Here is a 9,806-nt window from a genome sequence, read left to right as displayed (position 1 = left end):
CAGGCAAATGTTATAGGCACAATCTGCAGTTAAGCAAATACATCCATATCCCAGTTTTTGATTAATGTATAGGGCTGGGGAAATATAGTCCCTTAAATTTATTGGACAAGCTATTTGACTAACCATGAGTCCAGACATTCTTTTAACTCAATTAGTTGACAATTGCATTGTTTCAAACATTGCAATAAAAGAAAGTTGTATTTTGGATTCTGAAATGCTAGGAAAGTTGACCTAGGAGTTGTTAAAATTCCAGTTTTAAAGAGCCTGTCCCCTGGAGTGACCTCATACTCTGTGTGGACCAGAGAACCCTACTTAAGTAGAGAACAAATATATGCAAAATGCACAAGTCACTTCCATTAAACAGTAGAACGATCCCATGAATATTGCATACAGTCAGTAAAGTCTAAATTTTTCTTAAGGTGTGGCGACATAATGACAATAAGCCTTCCAAATGTCTTAGACCAAGAGAGGATTTGACATAAATGGGAGGAAACGTGGATGATGTATACTTTAAAAGTATGTAAACCTTTCATGTCTTAAAAGGCATATTCTATACATACTATAGAATGTCCCTCAATGAACAACTTTCCATCAGACTCAAAATGGCTTTTATCCATGCATGTTAATGACAGGTCTTCATTGTTATTTTAACTGCAATGTAACACATCAGCTCCCGTTCTAAGTAAAATGTTACCAATTTGAACATTTGTGTTTGCATTGTGCCACTAAGCGGCTAGGTTTTCCTCTCCCCTCCTCCTCAGACCATAGCATACGTGCAGCTAAACACAACATGTGGCAGAGGGATGACATATGGTTGCTAATGTGTTCAGCAACAAGATGGCCGCTGAGGCTCTCTTGGGAGACTGGTTCTGTGTACCACTCGATGACATGACTTAACCTGCTCATGGACTACTGCCTCCAGATGTTTCGGAGCCAGGAGCGTTTGACGCAGTGTATTCGAAAGTGCTGGTATGATTTAGAAGCCCTGAAGTATCAACTGCAGTCAATTCATTGTGTGTCTGAGGGTGTGTGTGTGTGAGCACATGAGTATATGGGTGCGAGCATTTCGTGCATGTGTGTGTGTTTCCAAGTGTTTGTGTGTGACGCACTCTATCCTGGCCGGAGGCCACTTTGAGTCATCCTGCTCTGTGGACTGAATGGAGGTCTGGCAGGTCTAGTAGGCCTCCATAGCGATGGGGACAGTGATTCTCTTTTGCCCTCAAGGTGTGGGACGGCGGAAGTGACGCATGGAAGTGGCGTGGAAAGGCTCCTCGTGCTTCGACATTCTCTCACGTTTACACATTTCACATCTTGCAGCTTCTTGTTGTCTCTGTCTTTGTGTGACCAAGATTGGGTCCTTCGATGCCAATTTGTTCAGTGGTTCGTATTATATCCATTCATGTTTTGGATTTACATCACAAACCTGTGTTTTACTGCGTGATACTTTAAATTGTCCCTATGACTGGCCAGGAAAGCATGTGACATTGCTTAGCAAGAGACCAATGAAATTAGTCCTTTTGGATGTTTTATCAGGAGGTCAGGACTAAAGCCTGAACTGAATAATAGATCAGCCATTACTATATTCCATAAGAATACGCTTTTGAACAAGATGTTTATATATTTCATTATACTCTTTCATACCAGGCTCTTGTAACACCTCTCAAGAAGTAGCCAAACAGGCTTCTTAATTGGGATTAAATTCAATACAGATACAAAATAACAACCTGCCTGTAATCTAGACTTTGTCATTATGAGGTACAATACATCTACAGTGTATGGACACCTTGTCAGTCTTAAATGGGCCCATGACCTAATACATAATTATTTTTTTATTTTTTTCAGAGCAATGCATTTTCTGGGGCTAGTTCACAAGGTTCTTCTTTTAGCCTGCCTTACAATGGCCACAGGGTCCTACAACTAATTATAATGTATTTTAAGGATGTGAAAATGACTAACGTAGAGTGAAAACAACGGGGGTGTTCTTCTGTCCAGGCGTTGCTAACGCCTGCCAGATTTTGCAACGCCTGGATAGATATTTTATGTGTCAGATAACATCATATGTTAAAGCAATCTGTCGGTCGATGACACACTCAAAGACCTAGCCCAGAACAATCGGTTTATGCTTCCAACGTCCGGACATGGGAATGCAACCTGAGTTTCTGAACATTTCAGAGTTGGTTTTAATTTGCTTAAGCAGTCGATCAGCAATTGCCTTTGTTGTTCAAATTACCACATCCATATTTGTTAGCCTCTTGGAAGAGAAAACATTTATTTTGTATTTTGATTAATGAATCAATGTATTAGCATTCAGATTAATCACAGGTGGAAAGCCAGTTGATTAAACCTTGTGCCATATCTGGTCCATCTGAGGCATCACACACCAAGCAGTCCTGCAATGTGCACGGTTCTGTCATTCATCTGTAACTGAGTGGTAGGTATGCCTATGAGATTTTGTAGCTGGTTCTGCGACAAATTGGAGTGATTTGCATATTTCCCTTTTTCCTACGTTGACGTCATTTAGTGAATGAGGCACTGACTGAGAAGAAGGAAACAAGCGTCTACTAATTTCCATCAAATTCATAATTAGCTGAAACTAAGGGATATGGTTGTCAAGGCAACTGATGACACTGCATTATCTTAGGCTCTTCCCTCTTCATTTTCCCATTAAACGCTGTGAAGCAGTGACATCTTCCCCCCAATTACTTTGCGACTGTTTTCGATATTTTTTTTACATTCCACTGTTAATTGCAACAAGCATTGTTGGGCCATAGAACAGACAAAATGTGACTTGAAGGTGTGTGCAGGTTTGCCTGAGCGTGTGTGCTATCCGAGCGTGGCTTTGATGCTAGTGGGGCATTTAAGCCCTGAATGATAACTGACTGGCAGCGATCTCCCAAGCTGCATACCAGAGTTCTAATCGGGCATCGTTCAGGTCCAGTACAAGTTACAGGAATATATATTTTTTTAAATAACTATCAGATGCTTTTCACATGCGGGAACAAAACTACCAGGAAATGAAAATACCTATAATTATTCCCGCTGCAGATGAAAAACATCTTAACATTTGGAGTAAAAAGGATAATAAAACTGAATGAATGGAAGGACAGACCATGGAAGACACTAAGGGTTCCAAATGTATCGAAAGGAACAAGAAAATGCAGGGAAAAGATTGTAGAATTGTGTGCACTTCATTGTACAGTGACATTGTCACACTTCTGCTGATTGTTAAGATTATTTGTAGTTTGTTTACTCAACTTTTATGTAAAATTCTCTATAGAAGATTATTTCAAAGCATGGTATATGGTATATTTAAAACAAAAGTATGTATATGTGCACTTGAAAACTTGCCTTTCAAGCCATGAACTTGTTCTTTAACCAGACTGACCTTGTTTAATGTATTAGTTTCGGTGCATCAGGTCCTCTATGTTTAGTGGTCATATTGATGGAATCTGTTCTTCTGTGCGTAATACCTGCCCTTTCAAAGTCGTTTCTGCTTCATTTGAGCTGGGTTGAAGTGTGAAAACCTATTTGTATTAAATATATATATTTTGTATTTCCTGGTGTGTTTATATTCATTCTGTAGTGGGACACCCAGTGTTAGCCTCTCCCTACAGGTTATTGTGACATAAGATGAGCAGCCAGACAAAACACAGCCCTAGCACCTGACTTTCATATGCCTTCACCTCGACCATCTAGTCACTGACTCAGAGAGCCAGCACTGTCGGATGAATGAGCAGATGTGTCCAACCACCACAAACACTTCACATGAAGCAACACTGGGAGGTTGGCTGAAGCCAACACAGGTTTAAGCATTAATGACTCTTTTCAAACAATGTGTGTTAGAAACATGGTAAGTGGAGTTACCAGCTGTAAGAAAACCAAATAAAGCATGACACTTCTACAATCAAGGACTAAGGGCTCAAATCAAACAAAAAGGAGTGTGACAGGCCAGAGGGGAACGATGAACTTTGCAATTAAGAACAGATGTTGAATTTAATGTCTGGTTTACCTGGTTGGTAATTGCACACCACACACATTATTTTTAAGATTAGTACTATAGTAGTATACATCAGTTGGCTTCATATGGGTAGCCTTCATGGATCTGTCACATTAAAAGGGGGGTGGCATGTTTAGTGAAAATTTTACATCAGTGATTTCGGTAACATACATTTCAGTCAGAACCAAGACACTGGTTACTAACTGTCATTATTTTGAAACTTAATCACTGCACCAGCTCTTGACATTGCAGGTGACACAGAGGAGGATAGTGAGAGATACCATGACAGTCACAAAAAACATGCCTTTTTTCATTCTTCTACGTTTCAGTAAGCCAGAATCCTGCTCTGCTCAAATGAATTCTTTAGAACACAGGCCTGTTGGACACTGTGGGATTCAGGCTGAAATTGAAAGCTTTACTTCATACTGCTCCACGTCCACAGCCACAACAATCTCATGTGTGAAACGATACAGTTAAGACAGGGTTGTATTGGAGGGTAAGCTCATGTAAACACTGTTTATGCACTTTATTTATTTACAAAATAGTATTTACTCACATTTTCATTTAATTAATTATCGTTTATGTGCTTATTACCATATTCCCAGCATTGCCCAGACATACAAAATATGTTTGTTATTTTACCCTGCGCATGTTCGATTTGCCTTGCCAGCATGCACTGATTCATTAATCCAACAGAAAACTCTGCTCATCCGCGTTCACACAATACACTGAAAGTGTAGAACTACCCAACCTCGGCTTGGAACCTGCGTGCCCTTGCAGCAACAATTGATCTCACTCAGACAGAGAGGACAGACATACAAAACATTTTTAAACATCCATTAACCCCTGTGACTTTTTTGTCTTCACTTACCCCGAAAAAACCCAGGTTCTTGGATAAGGAGGTATCAAATGGTAAATAAAATACTGAAGTTTATGATATGTCAGTTAGGTGTCTAGCCACCTACAGTAGTTAGCTAAATGCAGTAGCTCTGTTTAAGTAGCTACTGTACAACTACTAACTAATTAGCTAGCTAATAAACTGGCTAGCTACTTGTGAGGGACAGAATTTATTTGTAAATCCCAAATATCAACTTATATACTCTATTTCTTGAGTAAATATAATACAGTTAATTGCTTACCAGTGTTAATTAATGAATATGTTTTGTTTGCAAATCATGTTTGAAGGAGTGTGTGTTCGGTCCAGATTTTTAAATTTTTATAAATAACCTGATTCATTACCTACACTAGGCCTTCCTTCTTAGCAGACTTAGCAGACTTCTTAGCAGACAGAATTAATATATACTGTTTAAAAATGTCGTAATTTTTGCAGAGCCGGCATAGAAGAGTGAATGTCTCCTGAGTCCATCCGTCCCTGACTGACTGACTGACTAACCCTTGTTAAATAGCATAGTGGTTAAAAACACAGGCTACAACAGGTCCCATGTTCGACTCCTGTAACTGTCAGAATCAGCTTTATTCTCCAGGCATGTGTACACATACAAGGAATTTGACTCTGGGTTATACAGGCTCCTGATGTGCTTACTCTTAAAAAAGGACACTCAACAAAAGTCACCGAATGCAATATATAGTACATGCAATAAATCAAACAACAACATAGATTATGCCTGAGGTTCAGGACAGACAAAAACTCTGCTGGCTATGTAGCTACGTAATAGGAAGCCTAAAATAAAACAGTTCTGGTGGATATTAGGATTTGTTCAGGATAGACAAGGATAGACACTCCCTACGCGTACTCATCCTTTCACTTGACAAAAAGTCAGTTATCATCCCTATTATTAATAGATACTCAGTGTCATTCACGAATGGCTAATTAGCTGTAAAAGAGGGTTTGTTCCGAATAGACAACAATTTCGCTGGCTACAACCTTCTGTAGCTACGGGAAGCCTAAAATGAAACTCTTTACTGCAGTGATGGCCAAACGAGGCTTCATTAGATTAATTTTAGCAGCAGGAGATTTTCATTATCACAATAAAAGCCATCATTGACATTTATAAGGCCATATAGTTAACAATCTAGTATGTAAAAAAAAAGAACAGACAAGAACAACATTGGAACGGACATTAAACATGAAATGACAGACTAGACTGACAGACTAGATTGTAAACTATATCGCCTTATATAATTCAATGATGGCTTTTATTTTGGAAATGAAAACCTGAGTTAGCGCTGCTAGCATAATCGCCTGCTGCTAGAAGAACGGCCATCACTAGTTTACTGTAATATCGCGACTATTTCTGGTGGATTTTCGCTGGCTACACGATTCTCTCATCTTTTCACTTCACAAATGGCAAATAAGCTGTTAAAACGGCCAGTGGCAAAAACCCAACCCACTCTCTTCCTTTTGCGTACATATAACACGGGTTCACACAATGTCGTGCTATGCATACGCCAAAGTCCTTTTTTGTGTGCAGTTGAGACGCGATCTCCTCCCATTAATAATAATGGTCAATAAAATCGTTTTCATTGACACGCACCAACTGAAACCTATTTGACGTCACCATCATCGAGGTACGGTTTTCCCGAAGAGTGACTAATCGTTTAAAAGCCGTAGATTCTTGAAAGAACGAAAAAGGGTAAAGGTGAAACTTTAATATCGCATTTATTCACCATTGTTCTTAATTGGAGGAGATCGCGTCTGAACTGCACGCAAAAAAGTACTTTGGCGTATGCATAGCACGAAATTGTGAAGTGTAAACCCGTGTTATATGTACGCAAAGGGAAGAGAGTGGGTTGCAAAAACCATACAGTTTATAGATGCTATTTGTGGTGGAGGTAAACTTAATAAGAAACGTTACTAAGTTTAACACAATAGTTAATGATGTCTAACGAAATATTAAAACTTGATGTGATGTTAATGCATGACAAAATTGTATAATGTCAATATGCTAGTGACATATTATTGGCTAATAAGCTTTTAAAATGGCAAGTGGCAAAAGTCATACAGTTCATAGATATTATTTGGGGTGGATGTAAACTTAATAAGAAACGTTACTCAGTTTAACACAATAGTTAATGATGTCTAACGAAATATTAAAACTTGATGTGATGTTAATGCATGACAAAATTGTATAATGTCAATATGCTATACTGACACCTGGCAAATGGTCAGCTCTGTGGTGTTGTGGTTAAAGACACAGCCTTTCACGTGGGTGACCTAGATTAGGATCTTGAGAAGACAGCCATGATCGACACTTTCTTTTGCGAGCCGGCTGAACTAGGCTTGCCTGGTTTCTTGTTTGATTATATTGATGAAAGATTTGACATATCAAAATAATCCGGAGAAATTCATAGTTTACCCACCTTTTTTACCACTACATCACTGAGCTAAGATATAAATACTATGGGAAGATGGGAAACTCAGTCTGATTTATATTTATGTCCATTATATACATTGCTCATACGTGGTAAATGAGCAGCATGATTATTTTAAGAGCTAGTAACAAAATATTAGATATGATATCTAAGGTATTTAATAGATTTTTTGTAATGTAACATATTTTGAAATCATAAATATATACATTTTCAAAAACATTAAGCAGTTGGTGTACTCATATCCTGACTTTCTTCAAGGGTTTTCATGACAATGTAAATGTGATTGGTTGACAGTCTGCTGGCCAGTCATTTACCAATCAGATTCCCATCTACACATTTCATTAAAAAAATGTGTAACCGATGTCACTCTGCTGCTAATCAGGTTCCACTTCCTCCACTATCCAACCTCCCTTAAATGGGCTCAAAACAGTGGTCATCAGCTTTGCAAAACAGATAACCAGTCCCTTATCTTTTCAAAAGGTTAAGCCACTGAAAAGCTGTCCATTGGATGGCTCCATTCGCTATTTTCAAAGATAACTATGGAGTGAGCCAATGATACTTTCTAAACTGTGTTATACTCATTTGTTCTAAACGCAATACTAAATACAAAGATGGAGAGGTTTCTGTTTAGTTTTTTAAAAAGTGTTATTTTTGCTTTTGCTTTTGAAATATTCACTAATTTACAGTTCTCGAAGGAACTGTGTTAAACCACCACACTATAATTCAGCCCAAAGACTCTCAAGAAGAAAGTAAGTGGGCTGTGATCTGAGATTACAATTTCATGGTACTTTCAATATAGTGGTAGGGGAGTCCCTGCACTGTCAAATATGAGCATATTTTTCATAAGAGTATTTAGGATTTCACTACAATAAGTAAGAGCACAGTGGTTGGAGGGTTGATCCAGACACAGAATAAATATGGTCTGCTACAACTAGCACCAGTGCTTTCCTAGAATTATCAACGTAGGAATTATCAATGTATTGTCCATGGATTTTTATTTAGTAATCAGGATATAGTAGATCTCTTTTGTTTTAATCAGACTATCTGCAGTAGTGTTTTTTTTCTAGAAGGGAATTCCTTTCTGTATCCAAATTGTCTCACCCCTTTATATGGCGTATAAGAAATCCATTACTTGCTGATGTTTACCAAAACCTTATTTTTGGTGAACACCAAATTTTTATGAACATTTTCATAATTTTGGCTTTGTATGCCACCACAATGGATTTGAAATGAAACAACCGAGATGCAATTGAAGTGCAGACTTTCAGCTTAGTTCAACGAGTTGAACAAAAATATAATATGAAACGTTTAGGAATTGCATCCATTTTCATATACAGTCCCCTTATTTCAGGGTCTCAAATGTAATTAAACAAATTAACACAATCGTAAATAAAATCATCATCTCTCTCATGGAGTGTGGTTCCAGAGCCCAAGCCGTGCATAGAGGTGATCCCGACTACCTCTAGTCGGAACCTCTCAACCTCACGCACCATCTCAGGCTCCTTCCCCGCCAGCGAGGTGAAGTTCCACGTCCCTAGAGCTAGTTTCCGTGTCCAGGGATCGGGTTGTCTAGGCCCCCCCCTTCGACTGCCGCCCGATCCTCTCCGCACCAGCCCCTTATGGTCCCTCCTGTGGGTGGTGAGCCCACGGGAAGGTGGCCCCACGTCGCTCTTTCGGGCTGAGCCCGGCTGGGCCCCATGGGGAAAGGCCGGCCACCAGGCGCTCGCGTACGAGCCCCAACCCGGGGCCTGGCTCCAGGGTTGGGCCCCGGCTGCGCCATACCGGGCGACTTCACGGACCTCAACATTTTTCTCTTCATTAAGGGGTTTTGAAATAAAATGTTTTGTTTTTAAACCTTTGTTGAGAATCCTTTGCAGGCAACGACTGCTTGAAGTCTGGAACACATGGACATCACCAAATTTTGGGTTTCCTCCTTTGTGATGCTTTGCCAGGCCTTTACTGCAGCTATCTTCCGTTGTTGTTTGTTTGTGGGTCTTTCTATGTTAAGTTTTGACTTCAGCAAGTGAAATGCATGCTTGATTGGGTTGAGATTAGGTGATTGACTCAGCCATTGCAGAATATTCCACTTTTTTGCCTTAAAAAACTACTGGGTTGCTTTCACAGTTTGTTTCGGGTCATTGTCCATCGGTAAAGTGAAGCACCGTCCAATCAACTTATCTGAATTTGGTTAAATCTGAACAGACAATACATCCCTTTACACTTTAGAATTCTTTCTGGCTGCTTCTGTCTTCTGTCACATCATCAATAAACACTAGTGACCCAGTACCATTGGAAGTCATGCATGCCCATGCCATCACACTGCCTCCACCGTGTTTTACAGATGATGTGGTATGCTTCGGGTTAATCAGCCATTCCAAGCCTTCTCCATACTTTTTTCTTCCCATCATTCTGATACAGGTTGATCTTAGTTTCATCTGTCCAAAGAATGCTGTAACAGAACTGGGCTGGCTTTTTT

The sequence above is a fragment of the Esox lucius genome, chromosome 10 (genome assembly GCF_011004845.1).
Source record: "Esox lucius isolate fEsoLuc1 chromosome 10, fEsoLuc1.pri, whole genome shotgun sequence".
Classification (NCBI taxonomy): domain Eukaryota; kingdom Metazoa; phylum Chordata; class Actinopteri; order Esociformes; family Esocidae; genus Esox; species Esox lucius.
The sequence above is the reverse complement of the archived record's forward strand: the minus strand, read 5'-3'. Positions refer to the sequence as shown.